General features: G+C 37.8%; 1 protein-coding gene across 1 annotated transcript in view; it reads right to left on the bottom strand.

Annotated features, from left to right (window-relative positions):
• Nucleotides 1-16,418, bottom strand: part of MOXD1 (monooxygenase DBH like 1) — an 85,788-nt gene that overhangs the window by 64,473 nt on the left and 4,897 nt on the right. The gene's annotated exons all lie outside the window — the stretch shown is intronic.

Genomic DNA, 16,418 nt, shown 5'->3' with positions numbered 1-16,418 from the left:
AGGCCAACAGCTACAGCTCCAATTCAACCCCTAGTCTGGGATCTTCCATTTGCCATGGGAGCAGCCCTGGAAAAAAAAAAAAAAAAAAAAAAGAGTAAACACGTAACCTTAAAAATAAATTCAGCCCTGAAAAAAAAAAAAAAAGAGTATATACATAAACCTTAAAAACTAAAATCCTGTACTTATAGCCATTTTTTTAAATCCTGGGAATTTCCAAGGCACTGGAGTATCCCAACTAGGAAGAGTTCCCTAGGAAACTGGTCCACATTAGAACTTCTGGCCCTTCGGGAAAAGGTAATGTGGATTTATAATATCATAGGACATCAGAAGAGATGGAATGAATGAACATTCATGACCACTGAGCACGTTTCCCTCATTCTACAAATGAAAAGAACTTAGACACTGTGAAATGGCTTGCTCCAAAGTGAAATAACTAGTTCATGACAAAATCTGGACTATCCTCAGGGTCAGCAATTTTTCTACTGTTATATCTTGTGTTACTTCCCTTCTGCACTGCTAAAAACAAGGAGACCCATACTAAGGTTGTTTTAGTATGAGCTGTAATGGCATATGTTTATTAAAATAAAATGCAGGGAAAATATAGAAAGAAATGAAATGAACCGAATTACAAGATATTGAAAAGCTAGAGACTTTCTGTTTTGGTGATTCAGTTATAATTTTTATGCTAAACCTGTTCAGTGGGGTAAGATCACTTCTGAGGGCACACAGAGGCAATGGAGAGGACCTGGGCTTTGAAATCAAATGACCAGGATCTGACCCCCACCTCTACTACTAAGTGCCTTGAAGAACTGTTGAAGTCAAAGTCTTGGAGCTTTTGTTCTAACATTAATAAACTTGAGATTATAATACATACTTATTTTACAGATTTTGAAAGACAAATAAATGAAATCGTATATGAGGGAAACGACTGCTAAAGATGGTTAGACCTCATTGAGTGCCAATCTCCTTCCTTCTTTTGCAATTATAGTTTGATTTTTCCACAAAATATTTCTTTATGCCTTTACCATTAGCTTTCTATGTTGAGAGTTATAAAAGCCACTTTGTTCATTTTCATCACTTACAGAAGACACAACATTTGCTATAATTATACTGGCTTTTCAGTACATAAGGATATTTTATTTTGATAAATCACAAGTTGATTTAGAATATACATACTGAAACACAATTATAATTACTTTTACTGACACTAAAATTACATTTGAAGAAATGATCCCATGCCTGGCAAAGGAAATACAGTACACAAGGAGAAAAAAAAAAAAAACCTTTAGATTGCCTATAATTGTCATATTCAAATGGATAGCATTTGGTATTTTTATTCTTACCACCTTTTTAAAGCAGTTATCAAGTGTGCATAAATTTGACATCCAAGTTACCAGATCTAAATATTGTTCAAACCCCACATTATTGGTGATACACAGAGCCTAACTAACCTTTCTCACTCTGGCAACAACTGCAACTTATTGAGTCCATTCTATGCACCAGTTTAAGCGTGTTACATGTATTAACTCATGTAATATTCATACCAAGTATATGAAATAAAAATAATTTTCCTATTTTACTGAAGCCCAAAGAGGTTAAGCATCTAAGGATCACATTGATCACATCCTTCTCCACTGTTCTCCACCAGAGTAGCCACTGATGGAAAAGTTTGGGTTAGTTTATATCTCTTCGTCTACCAAAAATACCTATATCAAGTTTTTTTCACAAAACATGTTACTTTTTTCTCCTGCTAATGTTGGAGTTTGTCCAAAAATTTATTCTGAGAAGCAGTTGTAATTGCAAAAGCAATTCAAATGAAACATTCCTATGATACTGTGATTTTCCCACTTTTGATCACATCGATTTTCAACATGTAAATGAAAATAACAAGGCTTGTGGACAAGGAGGGATTTAGGTAAACTAACTGTGCCGTGACACTAAGCTCATATTTCATTACACGACTCAAGCAATCACAGCTTTTGCAAACAAAAGGAATACAATACAAAATGTAATCAGTTCAAAGAGGAGAAAAATTATCCTCATCTTGCAAATATGTTTTCAAAAACATTAGTCCCACAAAATATCCAGCTGCCTTGCCAATTTTCCATCCGTTCTTTTTCCACTCACCAAAACCAATTCCTTTCAGCTATTCCACTTTTCGCTGGCTTTTCAGATAACTTAGCTATGAGAAAAGGGGAGAAACTTCATTCAGGTCTTAGTGAAAATCCCTTGAGCTCATCTGTCCTGTGTAAACCACCAAGTGCTCAATATTCAGAAAAGATAGCTGCCAATTATGCCAAAGTTCTGGACTCTTGGAAAAATGTGATTGTCTAAAAGAACTGATGATATCTTCAGCATTATTAAGGGAAAACATGAATGGGTTTGAGGAAAACTAAAGTTGATATATGAAATAGTCTCATCATCACTGTAATTACATAACAATTTTCTTCACATTTTCTAATTTTTAGGGCCAATTTGGAGACAGCTTCATATTTGAGCATAGTACATCTTGGCTCTCCAAGTAGTGTTATTAGTTATAAGCTTACTTAGCTGGGCCCATACTAATGCTTGAAAATCCACATGTTAAATCTCTTGTTCTTCCAGGGATACCTCCCAAAACAAATATTCTAAACCTCTCTCTACAAGATACCAACATTTCCCCACCATCAGCTTTCATACTTCTCCCTCTATTGAGAGAATTTCAGTTATGATGCATGAGAGCTCACACCTTGCCTTCTTTCTCTTCTAAATAACGTCACCTAGTGGAATCATGAAAAATGCTGGATCTAAAATAGAGCAGGAGGAGTTCCTGTCATGGCTCAGTGGTTAACGAATCCGACTAGAAACCATGAGGTGGCAGGTTCGATCCCTGGCCTTGCTCAGAGGGTTAAGGATCCGGCGTTGCCGTGAGCTGTGGTGTAGGTCGCAGACGTGGCTTGGATCTGGCATTGCTGTGGCTCTGGCATAGGCCAGTGGCTACAGCTCCAATTAGACCCCTAGCCTGGGAACCTCCATAGGCCACAAAAGTGGCCTAGAAAAGGCAAAAAATAAAATAAAATTAAAATAAATAAATAAATAAAATAGAGAAGAAAAACAGAAATATAGAACAAGAAATATAAAACAAAGATGGGACAAGAAGAAAACAAATAGATGTCAAAAAAATGTAAGAGAAATAGTACAATAAATTTTACAGATGTTAAAAGTTAATAATTTTATGCACATTTTGATGCAAAAAACTTGAATAATTTAGATGAGAAAAAGGCAAAGTACTTGAATGATACAACCAACAAGACTTATTCAGAAAAACAGATATTTTGAGTAGTCCTATAGTCCTTCTATTGGTAAAAGCCTTCCTAAAAAGAACATTCTAAGCCAAAGGGTTCTCACTTGGAATTTCACCAAATATTTAAGGAAGAAGTAATAGCAATCCTTCACAAACTCTTCCAGAAGATAAAAGAGGAGTGAATACTTCCTAAATCATTTTTTTTGATACCAGTATTATCCTGATACCAGAATGAAAGACATTACAAAATAAGATCAATATTTCTCATGTGTCTAGATGGAAATTTTCCTAAAAATATATATTAGCAAAGAGAACCCAATGATGTTAAGAAAAAAAGGACAACATATCATGATCATGCAGAGTTGGTTCAACATTAGAAAATAAATCACTGCAATTCACTATATCAAAGTCTAAAAAAGAAAAACCACAAAATCATCTCCATGAAAATGCAGAAAACCCATGTGAAACATTCCTTCGTAGCAAAATCTCTTAGCAAACTAGCAATAGAAGATACTTCCTTAACCTTATAAAGGGCATCTTAAAAAAAACCTACGGCTAACATCCCACTTCATGATGAAGGACTGTATTCTTCCCAAGTTTGGGAACAAGTAAATCCTGGGAATAAGGCAAGGACGACTACAGTTCCCACTTCCAGAAAGTTCCATTGATGGTTCATCTCTGTTATTTCTATCCCCTAACCATGGTCATCAGCATTCTGTCCTTGACATTATGCTACTTTGCCTTCATATTTCATCCTTTGGGAAACTCATCTACTCTAAGAGTCTCCAGTAATCACTTTATTCAGTATTACATATCTAAAATTCCATTACATACCTTCACATGGGAGTCTTACTGTCATTTCAAAGGCAACATATCCAAAATCGTATTCACCTTTACTATAATGATTTTTACTTCCTTATACTGCCATTCTGCCAGTCATCCAATTCCAAAACCACAGTCTCCTTTAACTTTCCCCTTTAGGACTCACACTTCCACAGGCAGCCCCTGCTCCTATCAGTTCCTCCTTTGAAAACATGACCCACCTTTTCCTTTTGCTCCATTACAACTTCTCCATTACAACTTTAGATTCTGTCACCTCTTATCTCTGTCTTCTTTGCAACTCATTCTCAACATGTCACAACATTTTACTCAACAGTATAGAGTACAGGTGTTCTATAATTTAATTCGAAGTTTCTCTAAAATTGAGCCTAACCTGGTTTTCCAGGGTGTCTATCACTTCTCTCACATGTTCTCTACTCTCTATTGATTATTCCTCCCAAATACTCTGATTTTTTCAAGTCCTTTGCTTTTGTTCCCATTCATTTTATCTCAGGTACTCTCTACCCCACTGAGCTATCCACACCGCTAACTCCACCCACTGAAACAACTCCATTGAAATGTTTCCTTCTCTTCATGATTCTTGGTTCTATCTTCCCTACAAAGTTTTTTCTTTGATCACTCCAACTGGAAGTGATCATTCCCTCTCTGTATCCTTATTCTTGTTACCATTCCTATGTAGCATGTAATATATGGTAACTGACAAGAAATAGACACCTCACCTTGCTAATCCAGTTATAAATTTATACCCTTAGAAAAGCTGTTTACATTTTAAATGAAACAATAAGGGAAAAAGTCGATTATTTTCCCACTTGCCCTTAATTATATTTACACATGGTTAAGACCTGGTGTGGAATGTGTTTAACCAGATGTTAGAATGAGTTTGGGTCTGCATGATCTGCCAAGCAGACACATCTGGTCCTGAAATCTGGGAACACTGTCATGACCTTTTAGCCCCTAAATGGACATGAATCTTATGCAACTGACAGCAGCATTTAGAAAAAAGAGCTTAGGCAGGCAAGCTCTTTGAAATCCGTTTACACTAGGAGGGCATTCCCTACCTATTTTAAAGAAATTAAAAAAAAAAAAAAGACAGGTCTGAGAAAAACTCTATTTTAGAATGTTTTCTAATATTAATTTATATGCTCAGTGCCTAATGGAGTGAATTGCATGTTGCAGAGGCACATGAAATATGCGTGGTTTTAGAAGGAGCATCCTGACTTTCCTTTTGCTAAATCTAAACAAGGGCATAATTTTTGAAAATAAAAGATAAAAAGCCATGAACCATCCTCCAATATTCACATCTTTGTGGTACAGGAACAGTTTAACCTAATGGGAGCAAATTATTCCCCAGTAGTACCTTCCTTCTTCCTTCAGCCTGCATTAAGAAAATACATGGACTATAATCAGTCTTGATGATGTCAAAAAAAGGAAGGAGAGGAAAAAGCAAGGAGGGAAAGAAAGCAAGTCATGCAGGAAACAATCTTGAGAATCTGTCATGCAGATTGGCTAAACCAAAAAAAAGAGTATATTCTGTGTTTAAGGGTTTCCTGACAGTTTGACAAAGGGACAAGTGTTATTTAAGGATAATTAATCAAAAGACTTATTTGTTATTATTATCCTCTGGTGAAAAAAAAAATGGAGAATGAAATTAACAATAAAACATTGACCAGTCAAGAATCTGGATAACATCACCTAGAAATTTACATTCATAAAACCATTCTGAATAGTGCTCATGAGATATTTAAGGACATTTTCCAGATCATTTTTACTATTTGATTTTCACCTTTAGAATTAGAACCAAATGGCGCCTCTCCCCTACTCTGTCCCTTTTAGCAAATAGGGCTTTGCTGTACATCCAAGGTGAAGGCCGTTCCTTAGCCATCTTGCTGAAGTGCCTGATATTCCAGGACTTTTAAAATAAAAGTAGGAATACTGATTACAGTGCACTCTCATTGTCATGGTCTGTCTTGGATTGTCCCTTTGTCATGGATGACAAAATAACAGCTATTATAAAAGTCTAGCTATATGATATGTACATTAAATATACTTAAAATTATAAATGTAACATAAAATATTGATAAATAAAAGTAGGCACCAATTATCATTAAAAATTGACTTTTTAAAGACACCAGGCTTGAAGAGTACTCAAAGAATGAAGAATCTATAGATTTTTTAAGAGTTTAAGAATAAGGAGTTCCTTGGTGGCGCAGTGGTTAACAAATCCAACTAGGAACCATGAGGTCGCGGGTTCAAACCCTGGCCTTGCTCAGTGGGTTAAGGATCCAGCGTTGCTGTGAGCTGTGGTGTAGGTCGCAGATGCGGCTTGGATCTGGCGTTGGTGTGGCTCTGGCATAGGCCGGCGGCTACAGCTCCGATTGGTCCCCTAGCCTGGGAACCTCCATATGCTATGGGAGCAGCCTGAGAAAAAGACAAAAAGACAAAAAAAAAAAAAAAAAAAAAAAAGAGTTTAAGAATAAAAATATGTAGATGTTTTATGTACATATGAAAACTAATATGCAAAGCCATGCTTCTATGTACCTACCTACTCATTTTTAATGTTCTGTAAAGTGAAATATGAGGTAATATTTCCCTAGGTTAATGGTTTTATGTGGATTTCAATCATATTCTAACTCAAATATCTGCATTAGGATCAGCTTTACTATGAATTTGTCATTGAGGCATTACTTTTTTGTTTTTATTGTAGATTATTATATTAATCACATATTAACATTGTTATCCTTTTAAAATATAAAATATTAAGTGTTACCCTTAAAAATCTGCACTGATAATTTAGACTCTGGCAATAAAACTAATCTGCAGCTATGTCTTAAAAAATACTGCTTCTGGAGTTCCTGCTGTGGCACAGTGGGTTAAGAGTCTGACGGCAGCAGCTGGGGCCACAGTGGAATTGCAGGCTCCATCCCAAGTCCAGTGCAGTGGGTTAAATGATCTGGCATAGCCACAGCTGCAGTGTAAGTCACAGCTGAGGCTCAGATTCAATCCTTGGCCAGGAATTTCCATATGCCGTGTGTGCAGCCATACACTACATACACACACACACAAGCGTATATACATATATATGTAAAATACATATGTATCTTACTTCTGAAACATATTTTCACAGGATATTTTTCCTTTTGAACATGTTATGCCTTGAAAAAAATGAGGACACATATTATTGACATTTCAAAATACTGTGTGGCAACAGTAAAGTATCAGTCAGTATCAGCAAAAGTTGGCATTATCATTTCACATGATAGCCAGGGAACTGACTGCCACTTTCAAACCAAGATAACATGCCAAAAACGCTCGCTTTGATCTCTACAAGATTGCTACAACCTCTCGTTAAAAAAACTTGATTACACAGATGTGAGATTGGTTCTCAATCATTGTCCGTCTTTTTCTTTTTTTCTTTTTCTCTCTCTTGAATAAAATCTCTGCAACAGAAAAGAGTCTGACTGGTGCTATGCTAAACAGGATGAAGTGAAAACTCTTACGGGTGTAATAAAAGATATGAATAAACCCCAGTTCAGTCTGGGGAATTGAATGTAAGCACAGCTGCAGGGGGAACCTTGAGAAAAATGTTACATCTGTCATCATTTTCTTCAACAGGTGCTTGTAGTTTTTCTTCTTTTTCTAAATCTCAAAAGCCTTGTTACTTCAAACATTTCTGTTTGTTATATCAATTTCTATAATAAGTTTTATGATGGTTTAATAATAGTGATAGTATAATAACAAATATTTTTGTGTTCAAGAGAATCTTTGATCCTAAAAAACCATAAAACTGTATAAACAAACTGTATAAACAAAATCTTCAGCGTTCAGTATAAGCTGATTTTAATAAGCTGTTTCTTCACTAATCTTAGAAATTTGAGAGGAATATCAAAACAGAAGGGGTTTGCCTTTTAGAAACCACTTGAGATAAAACTGAAACCCCCTAAGTCTATTAAGAGATCTGTTCAATAGCAACCAGAATGACAAAATAGGAGCCTTGTTAGCTTACGTTCCAGCGAGGGGCCCACCTGAGCAATCTGTTTTTGTTCTTTAAGTGCCACCTGCTGAAAATACACATCCAGAATTTTCTCCCTCAGCGAATCATCTCGTTTTAGTTTTCAGGTAATTCAATACTTTGCCGTAATTACAGAATTATCAGATACAGTGTAAAATTAAAACTTTGACTCGATCTCTAACAATAAACTTCAATGGAAAAAATTTCAGCTCTTACCACTGAAATAAGATGTTATTTTGCCTTCGCCCTATTCCATCATCTTAACTTTTGTTTGTTTGTTTTCTTTTTAGGACCACGCCTGCAGCATATGGAAGTTCCCAGGCTAGGGGTCAAATCAGGGTTGCAGCTGCCAGTCTATGCCACAGCCACAGCAATGCTGGATCCGACATGCATTCCATCTTGGTGAAAAGCCAGATCCTTAACCCCTAAGCAAGGTCAGGAATTGAACCCACATCCTCATGGACACTGTGTTGGGTTCTTAACCCACTGAGCCACAACAGGAACTCCCATCATCTCAATTTTTTAAAAAATTTAACTTCTCTTAACTCTAAACTCTAACTTACGGTTTAGTTGCAGGATAAGCTGATAAGTTTAAAAATTTACATAACAGAACCAAAATTATTTAGATAATAATTACTTATAGAAAAATAAGACAGAGAAGGATTGGAAAGCCTTCAATTGGAGGGATCCAAAAAGTCCCCGTGGAGGCAATGAGACTTACTTTAAGAAATAAAGCAAGTTAGGAGCCAGCCATGAAAAGCGTGGAGGAAGTAGATCTAGGAAGAAAGACCAGCGCTTGGGGAGGATCTAGAAGGGGATGGAAGGAGGTTTAGCCAGTTTGGTGAGGCAAATAAAAGCAAGTGTGATGGGATGATAGTGCGCAGAACAGGAAAATGAGATCAACAGGGATCAGATGATGCCCTAGATGTTGTGATGGCTTATAGGTCCATGTTGGGAGTTCAAATTTAATACTAAGCTTATAGAGAAGTTATCTGAGCTTTAAGCAGCAGATGACATATTCTGATTGATGAGAAAATGTGTGTGTGTTCCTGTGGCTACCATGTAGAGAATGAAGAGAGGATATAAGATCTGTGCTCTGAAGGCAGAAGTGACACAGTGATCCCAGAGGTTCAAGCTTGAATGGTAGTAGTAAAACTGAGGGGCTGTGGGCAGGTTTTAGATTTAATTTGGCAGAAGAGTCAATGGAACCTGAAGATGGGTTGTATATGTGGAATGAAAAAAGGAGAAGAAGCAAGGATGGCCCCTAGTTTTTTACTGAAGCTACCAAGAGGTACCATTTACTAAGATGGGGAAGGCTGGGGAAGAAGTAGGTTGAGGGTGAATGAAATTCAGTTTGAGATGCTACCTGGTGGGATGGTCAGCAGGCAGAGAATATGTAGACTGTTCTTAAATCAAAATAATGCATCAACCGGAGTTTCTGTCGTGGTGCAGCGGAAACGAATCTGACTAGGAACCATGAGGCTGTGGGTTCGATCCCTGGCTTTGCACAGTGGATTAAGGATCCCGCATTGCCGTGAGCTGTAGTATAGGTTGTAGACACGGCTCGGATCTGGCATTGCTGTGGCTCTGGCATAGGCCCATGGCAACAGCTTTGATTAGACTCCTAGCCTGGGAACCTCCACATGCCACGGGTGAGGCCCTAAAAAGACAAAAGACAATAATAATAATAATAATGATGATGATGATGCATCAACCAAGTTTCAGAAACTCACTGACTTTAGATTCAGCCTTGCTCCTGAAGCCCTTCAAATTCTTTTGAGTATGTACAAGACACAAAACATTCTTTTTTCTTTTTCTTTACTTTTGATAGGTTTCAAAACTAATAGTATTCCCTATATATGATTAACATACATTCACTAATATAATCCAAATATACTGAAATAAATAACAGGGAAAGTAATGAAATACCCTCATCACCACCGTAAGGACTTGGCGCACCCCTTTCCACATAAAGAGAACTTCTTGAGGCAGGTTGCAAAGGACTCATTGATTGTTTCGTGGTTGCTAATGTCTTCCTTTCTATTAATTTCTTGAATAACCTAAAGCAAGAATGTGGAGTCAAGTTGTTTTCAGCATCACACTCAAGTTGGAAGACAGCCTAAAGGATACCTACTCCCAGCTCCCACCAAAGGAAAGTTTCTCTCAAAAATAGTTTAAAGAGATGATCATACAGTATTCATCTCCAGCTTACAACCTCACAAGGCAACTCATTTAATTTTAATACCTCTGATAGTCAGAAATATACTTGTTTTTTTTTCCTTTTTAGGGCAGCACCTGCAGGTATGTGGAAGCTCCCCAGCTAGGGGTTGAATCGGAGGAGCTACAGCTACTGGCCTACACCGCAGCCACAGCAACACGGGATCCGAGCCACATCTGCAACCTACACTACAGCTCACAGCAGCACTGGATCCTCAACCCACTGAACAAGGCCAGGGTTCGAACCTACATCCTCATGGATATTAGTCGGGTTTGTTTCTGCCGCACCACAACAGGAACTCCCAGAAATGTACTGCTTATACTAATGTAACAAACATCTTCTAACTTTAATGTGTATTAATTGGGTCTTTTTTCTTCCTTTGGGAGCCTAATGGGTAACAGCTAATCCATACTTCTTGGGGAAGACTATCCACTATTTCAAAGACAATGGTCATGTTTTTTTCTAATTGTTCTCCAAGCAAACATTGTCAGCTGTTTCCCATTACTCAGGTACCCCAATTTCCAGAGATTTCAACCATCCCTGTAATCTTCCTTTAGAATGTTCTAAATAACCCCCACATCTTTAAAAATGTTATTCTAGAAGGTATGTTCTGATATGGTTAACCTAGTAGAGTACACTGTCAGTATTCCCTTGATGTAAATGTAGAATTTACAGGCTAATATTGCATCTGTAAGTTCAGTAAGCATATCTTTTGAGCTTAAAATGAGCTAATATTTAGGCCCCATTCATATGAATTCCAATTAAGCCCAATTTAACCCATTTTGTACATACATAACTAATTTTTTAACCAAGTGTTTATTTGTATTCTCAGTGAATTTTTAACTTTTAGTTTCATTGCTTTAAGATACCACTATACTTTGAGTCCTTACTCTGTAGCTTAATGTAGTCAGTCTGTTACCAATATGTTTCAGTATGGATGTTTAAATAGTTAAGATAACTTATTCAACTTTATTTTTTTACCATCGTAACCATTTTTAATTGTACAGTTCAGTCGTGTTAACTATATTCACATGGTCTGTGCTAGTCCTCCAGGACATTTTCTTTTTTGTCCTAATTCAATGAATTTTATTATATTGATAGTTGTACAACCATCATCACAATCTAATTTTAGAACATTTCCCTCCAAAACTCCCAGTCCACCCCCCACCTGTCCCCTTTGGTAACCATAAGTTTTTCAAAATCCGAGTCTGTTTCCGTTCTGCAAATAAGTTTCATTTGTGTTCTTTTTTTAGGTTCCACATATAAGTGATATCATATGATATTTGTCTCTCACTGTCCGACTAACTTCACATAAGTATAATAATTCCTAGGTCCATCCACTAATGCATCCACTCATCTTCTCCAAGGACATAATAAGAAATATGCTAAGTACCTTAGGATCATTCAGACACACCTTCTACTTAGGACCCCAACTACAGGTCCAACAAATCAAATGCAAAAGAAAATGCAGCTTTGTCAGTATAATCTGTGTTTATTCAAACCATACTGACTGACTTCTACTCACAAACCAGTGGCTCAGAGCAAAGCATTCACAAACTAACTGCTTAAAAGTTTGTCCTTGAATTTTCTCAAAAATTACTATCAATCTCCCCCATATATTCTTTTAGTAGGTATTTTTCCCCCAAGTCAAAAATCTCAGATATTTGTCAATCTTGACAATTTTGCTATTTCACTAAGTGACTGACTCATTATATTTGATATCTTATACTACTGACTTCTTTCAATGTGCCACATACTCTGCTAAGAACTTTGTGAGCCGGAGTTCCCGTCGTGGCGCAGTGGTTAACGAATCCGACTAGGAACCATGATGTTGCGGGTTCGGTCCCTGCCCTTGCTCAGTGGGTTAACGATCCGGCGTTGCCGTGAGCTGTGGTGTAGGTTGCAGACGCGGCTCGGATCCCGCGTTGCTGTGGCTCTGGCGTAGGCCGGTGGCTACAGCTCCGATTCGACCCCTAGCCTGGGAACCTCCATATGCCGCGAGAGCGGCCCAAGAAAATGGCAAAAAGACAAAAAAAAAAAAAAAAAAAAAAAAAGAACTTTGTGAGCCTGTTTCATTTAACCCTCACAAAAACTCCATGTGGAACTTCTTTGTAAAGGGAACCGTCCCCTTATAGAGGTTAAAGAGTTTGCTAAGGGCCACTCAAGGAATAAGTAGCAAGCAGTGAGGGTGTGGGAGGGTTCACAGCCCACTTCTGGCTTTTAGCTGCTCAGCAGTTTATGAGCAGGTATTTCTTGAGGGTCTGCCAGGCACGTGGACTCTTTGCTGGTCCCTGAGGAGGATGTGGTAGCGTTGACACACTCATTGCTTATAGATGTTCCATCCACACTCTGATAAATTATCCACCATTCCTGTACTTTTCCTCCTTCTCCCCACTGCAACTATAGCTTTAGGGTATTTCACTGCTTATTAGTCACCTTGGAAAATGAAAGAGGGCAGGAAAAGAATATCTATGTACGTAACTAGGAAGACACTTCATCATTTTTCCAAATACAAAGGGAGTCCATTTCATTAGTGTTAATTCTAATAAAAGATTTGAGATCAGAACATGGCTCTTGACTTAAATACAGGCTGAGAAATTATCAATAATTAAATACTTATCAATACTTTCATTTATTGATATTCCTTTGATGCCCTGTGGCCATATGACTTAGGAATTTTCAGTTCCGTGTGGGCAGATATTGCATTGCTTGGAAAAACAGCAACTAGCACCAAGTGACAAATGTATGCAGATGCAATGAAGAGGAGAGAGACCACAATCCACAGTTCTTCCATTGCTACTCTCGTTTCAGCATGAAACTGAGAAAATATGTAGAACTATCAAAGGATGTGTTAAACTCATCTCAGAAGTGTTCCACTTCTAGAAGAACCCACTTTATTTTTTTCTACTTTACAAAATAATCTGAACTCTGTAAGCACAGGCTCACCCTTGTTTCAAACATCATAGGGCTACTCTGAATTGCTCTCTACGGAATCCTGCTATAATTCCCCCGTGCCCAGTGTCTGGAGTCCTCCAAGCTGCCTCTGTAGGTGGACAGCACAGGAGTCCCCTGATTCCTGTCAAAGACCTGACCACCTAAGGTCAGTAGTTCCTGAACTTGGCTGCACATTGGAATCAATTAAGAAACTTGAAATACATTAATGCCTGTGTCCACCCCCCAGAGATTGTGACTTAACGGGTACGAAAGGAGGGAGGGGGGGTTGCCTGGACATTGGAATTTTTTTAAAGATGCCTAGTGAGTCTAATACACAGACAAATTGGGGAACTTCTGATGCAGGAAGTATCTTTCCCAGTTCTCAGTTCTCGACTAGCTCTGCCTGCTCACCACTGGACTGCAATTTGCCCTCCACCATCTGGGATCCACGGTGGCCCTGTCCAAAGGGATCAGATGTCCAAAGTACCTGGAGGCCTTGCATCAACATGGTTTAATCTACCATGAGCTTCCTTGTGTGAGTGTGTTTCTGTGCATCAACTTTGTGGGGGGAATGGTAGCAATTTACTTGTATCTAAGAACTTGAGACGTCAAAGTTTTAGTTTGAAAATTGCCTGAAAGATGGAAATCATCCCTAGACGCATGTGGTTTTGTTGCTCTAGCTTTTTCAAAGTCCTTTGAGAAGATAAGAAAGAACACAATATAAGAGAAAAGCATTCACACCTACTATTAAGAAAGAAACCTCTATAAAAATCCCTGAGTCTCCAGATCAAAGCTTGGAAGACTCTAAGTGAGCTTACTAAACATCTGTGCAACAATGCTACAGAAATAGAAAAGAGAGCTCATGTGGTTCAGACACATTTGAAAAAGCATTAATTATATTTCCTCCAGGTAGGCAGTCTCTTAAATTTAAAGTCTACTGACTCCTTTGATGCCCATGCCAGATAATCTTCAGAGTATGTAATATTTTGAATGGTAAACACTATGATTAATCTTGAAAGACAACCTTGAAAACTTGGGACACTTGTTTCCCATTGTGTTTTGTTTATAAGAATCCTAATCTGAAACAGCCACCCAGTTGCTCCTTTTTTTTTTTTAAGCACTCAATGAATTTTATTACATTCATAGTTGTAAACAAGCATCATCCCGTTGTTCCTTATCGCCTCACCCTATTATAATCCCCTGCACAGCACTTATTACTTTCTGATATTTTCCTTGCTTATTCATTTATTTGTTTGTCCTCCATCAGAATGTGAGCTCCGCAATACCACTGATTTCCTCTCCTCGATGCTCAGTCTCTAGAACCTACAACTGCTCAATAAACATTCAATAAACATTACATGAATGAATGAACATTCCAACATTCTCTGCATATGGGTAAGTACTTCCTAAAACGGTCATATGAAAGTCACGCGTGATGCCAACGCTGTGGGGCCTGGATCCTCAAATGTATACATCTACTAAATGGGAGATGTAAGATACTGACCTCACAGGGCTATTGTGAGAATTACATGACCTACTGTACTTTAAGGACTGATCATCATGTATGGCATATATTCAGAACCTGATGAATGAAAAAAATCACATCACTGAAATGTCTATCTATGACCAGTAGCGTGCGACAAAAGTAGTAAGAGAAATACTGTAATTTCATTTTATTAATCTGTTTTAAAATGTTTCACGCATGTTCCTTCACTATTGAAGAAGAAAATTGGAGTATGTTTTTACATAAACTACCTCTGTTTGCAGGAGAGGAAAGAACACCAAACGAAGACTGAGAGGAAATTAATCCAGGCCACTGATATATATGGCTTCCAACAAGTCATTTAATTAGCACCTAAGCCTAGTTTTTTAGCTGTAAAATTGAGGTGGGGTGTTTTAAGAAATTTTGGGAGGGAATTAACTGAACTCTGAGCTCTTTTTTTTTTTTTTTTTTTCTTTTTAAGGCCATACATGCAGCATATGGTTCCTGGGCTGGGGTCAAATTGGAGTCGCAGCTGCCTGCCTACACCACAGCCTCAGCAACACCAGATCCAAGCTGCATCTGCAACCTACGCTGCATTGACAATGCCAGAACCCTGCCCCACTGAGTGAGGACAGGGTTCAGACACATCCTCACAGACACTATGATGGGTTCTTAACCCACTGAGCCATAAGGGGAATTCTTGAAATCTGAACTGTTAAGAGCAGCAAATAAATACCAAAAAACACCAATATTTAACTTGTAAAAGCAAAAATTGTCTAAAGATTTCCTTATAATTTTTGGCTACATAGATGAATAAGAAAGACCTCAACAGTAAATTAAATTTGATCTACACATTATTTGCAGAGCACTTAGCTATATAATCCCATTTTTACTGTTAACAAAATGGTACATTTGAAATTGTTTTTATTTTTGCAGAACTCTCTGCTTATGTGCTATGATGTATGCGATCCTATTGTGAAGGGTTGTTTTATGTTGTTGTTGTTTTTCCTGGTCTATTCTAGAATTTAGCAAGTTAAAAAGACATAGATGGGCAGAAGTCTCCTGGAGAAATATCTTTCTGTTTAAAAGTTCTGCTCTATTAGCTATTTTTTAAAAGTTACAATACACAGCATTGTGACATCCATATGCAGAGCTGTTGGGTTTGTTTTTGTTTTTTTACATATGGATCAAACATTTCCAGAAACATGATGATATGTAATGAATTCATTCTTTTTGCCAGCAGCTTTATTTTAGCAGGGCTCTATTACAAATGATGAATCCATAAACCACCATTCACTTTCTTTGAAGTGGACTCTTGCCTCCCCTTCCAAGAATCTAAGACTATGCCATTGGTTGCCTGAAGCCTTGAACTTTGATGGTCAATTCAGGTGCATTGTTCTCTTAGTTCTTAGGTCCCTGTTTCCTCAGGCTGGTTTTATGGAATCATCTGTTCTGCCAGGGCAAACCACACAGCTGAAGAGTATCCTAATGCGTCCGTCTTCGAGGTTACACTGGTACATGGGTACTTATTACTAATGCACAAAGCACGAAGCTTGGTCCTTTAGTCATCTGGGAATTGCAGGCGGTGGCCGGGGGTGGGGGTGGGGGAACGACAGCATAATTTGAAGATTTATAAATATCTCTTAACAAA

This window comes from Sus scrofa, chromosome 1, assembly GCF_054392235.1.
Source record: "Sus scrofa isolate SSC_HxYL_T2T_F1_AM1 chromosome 1, Sscrofa_HxYL_maternal_Yorkshire_Landrace_v2.0, whole genome shotgun sequence".
Classification (NCBI taxonomy): Eukaryota; Metazoa; Chordata; class Mammalia; order Artiodactyla; family Suidae; genus Sus; species Sus scrofa.
This window is presented reverse-complemented; position numbering and strand designations above follow the sequence as displayed.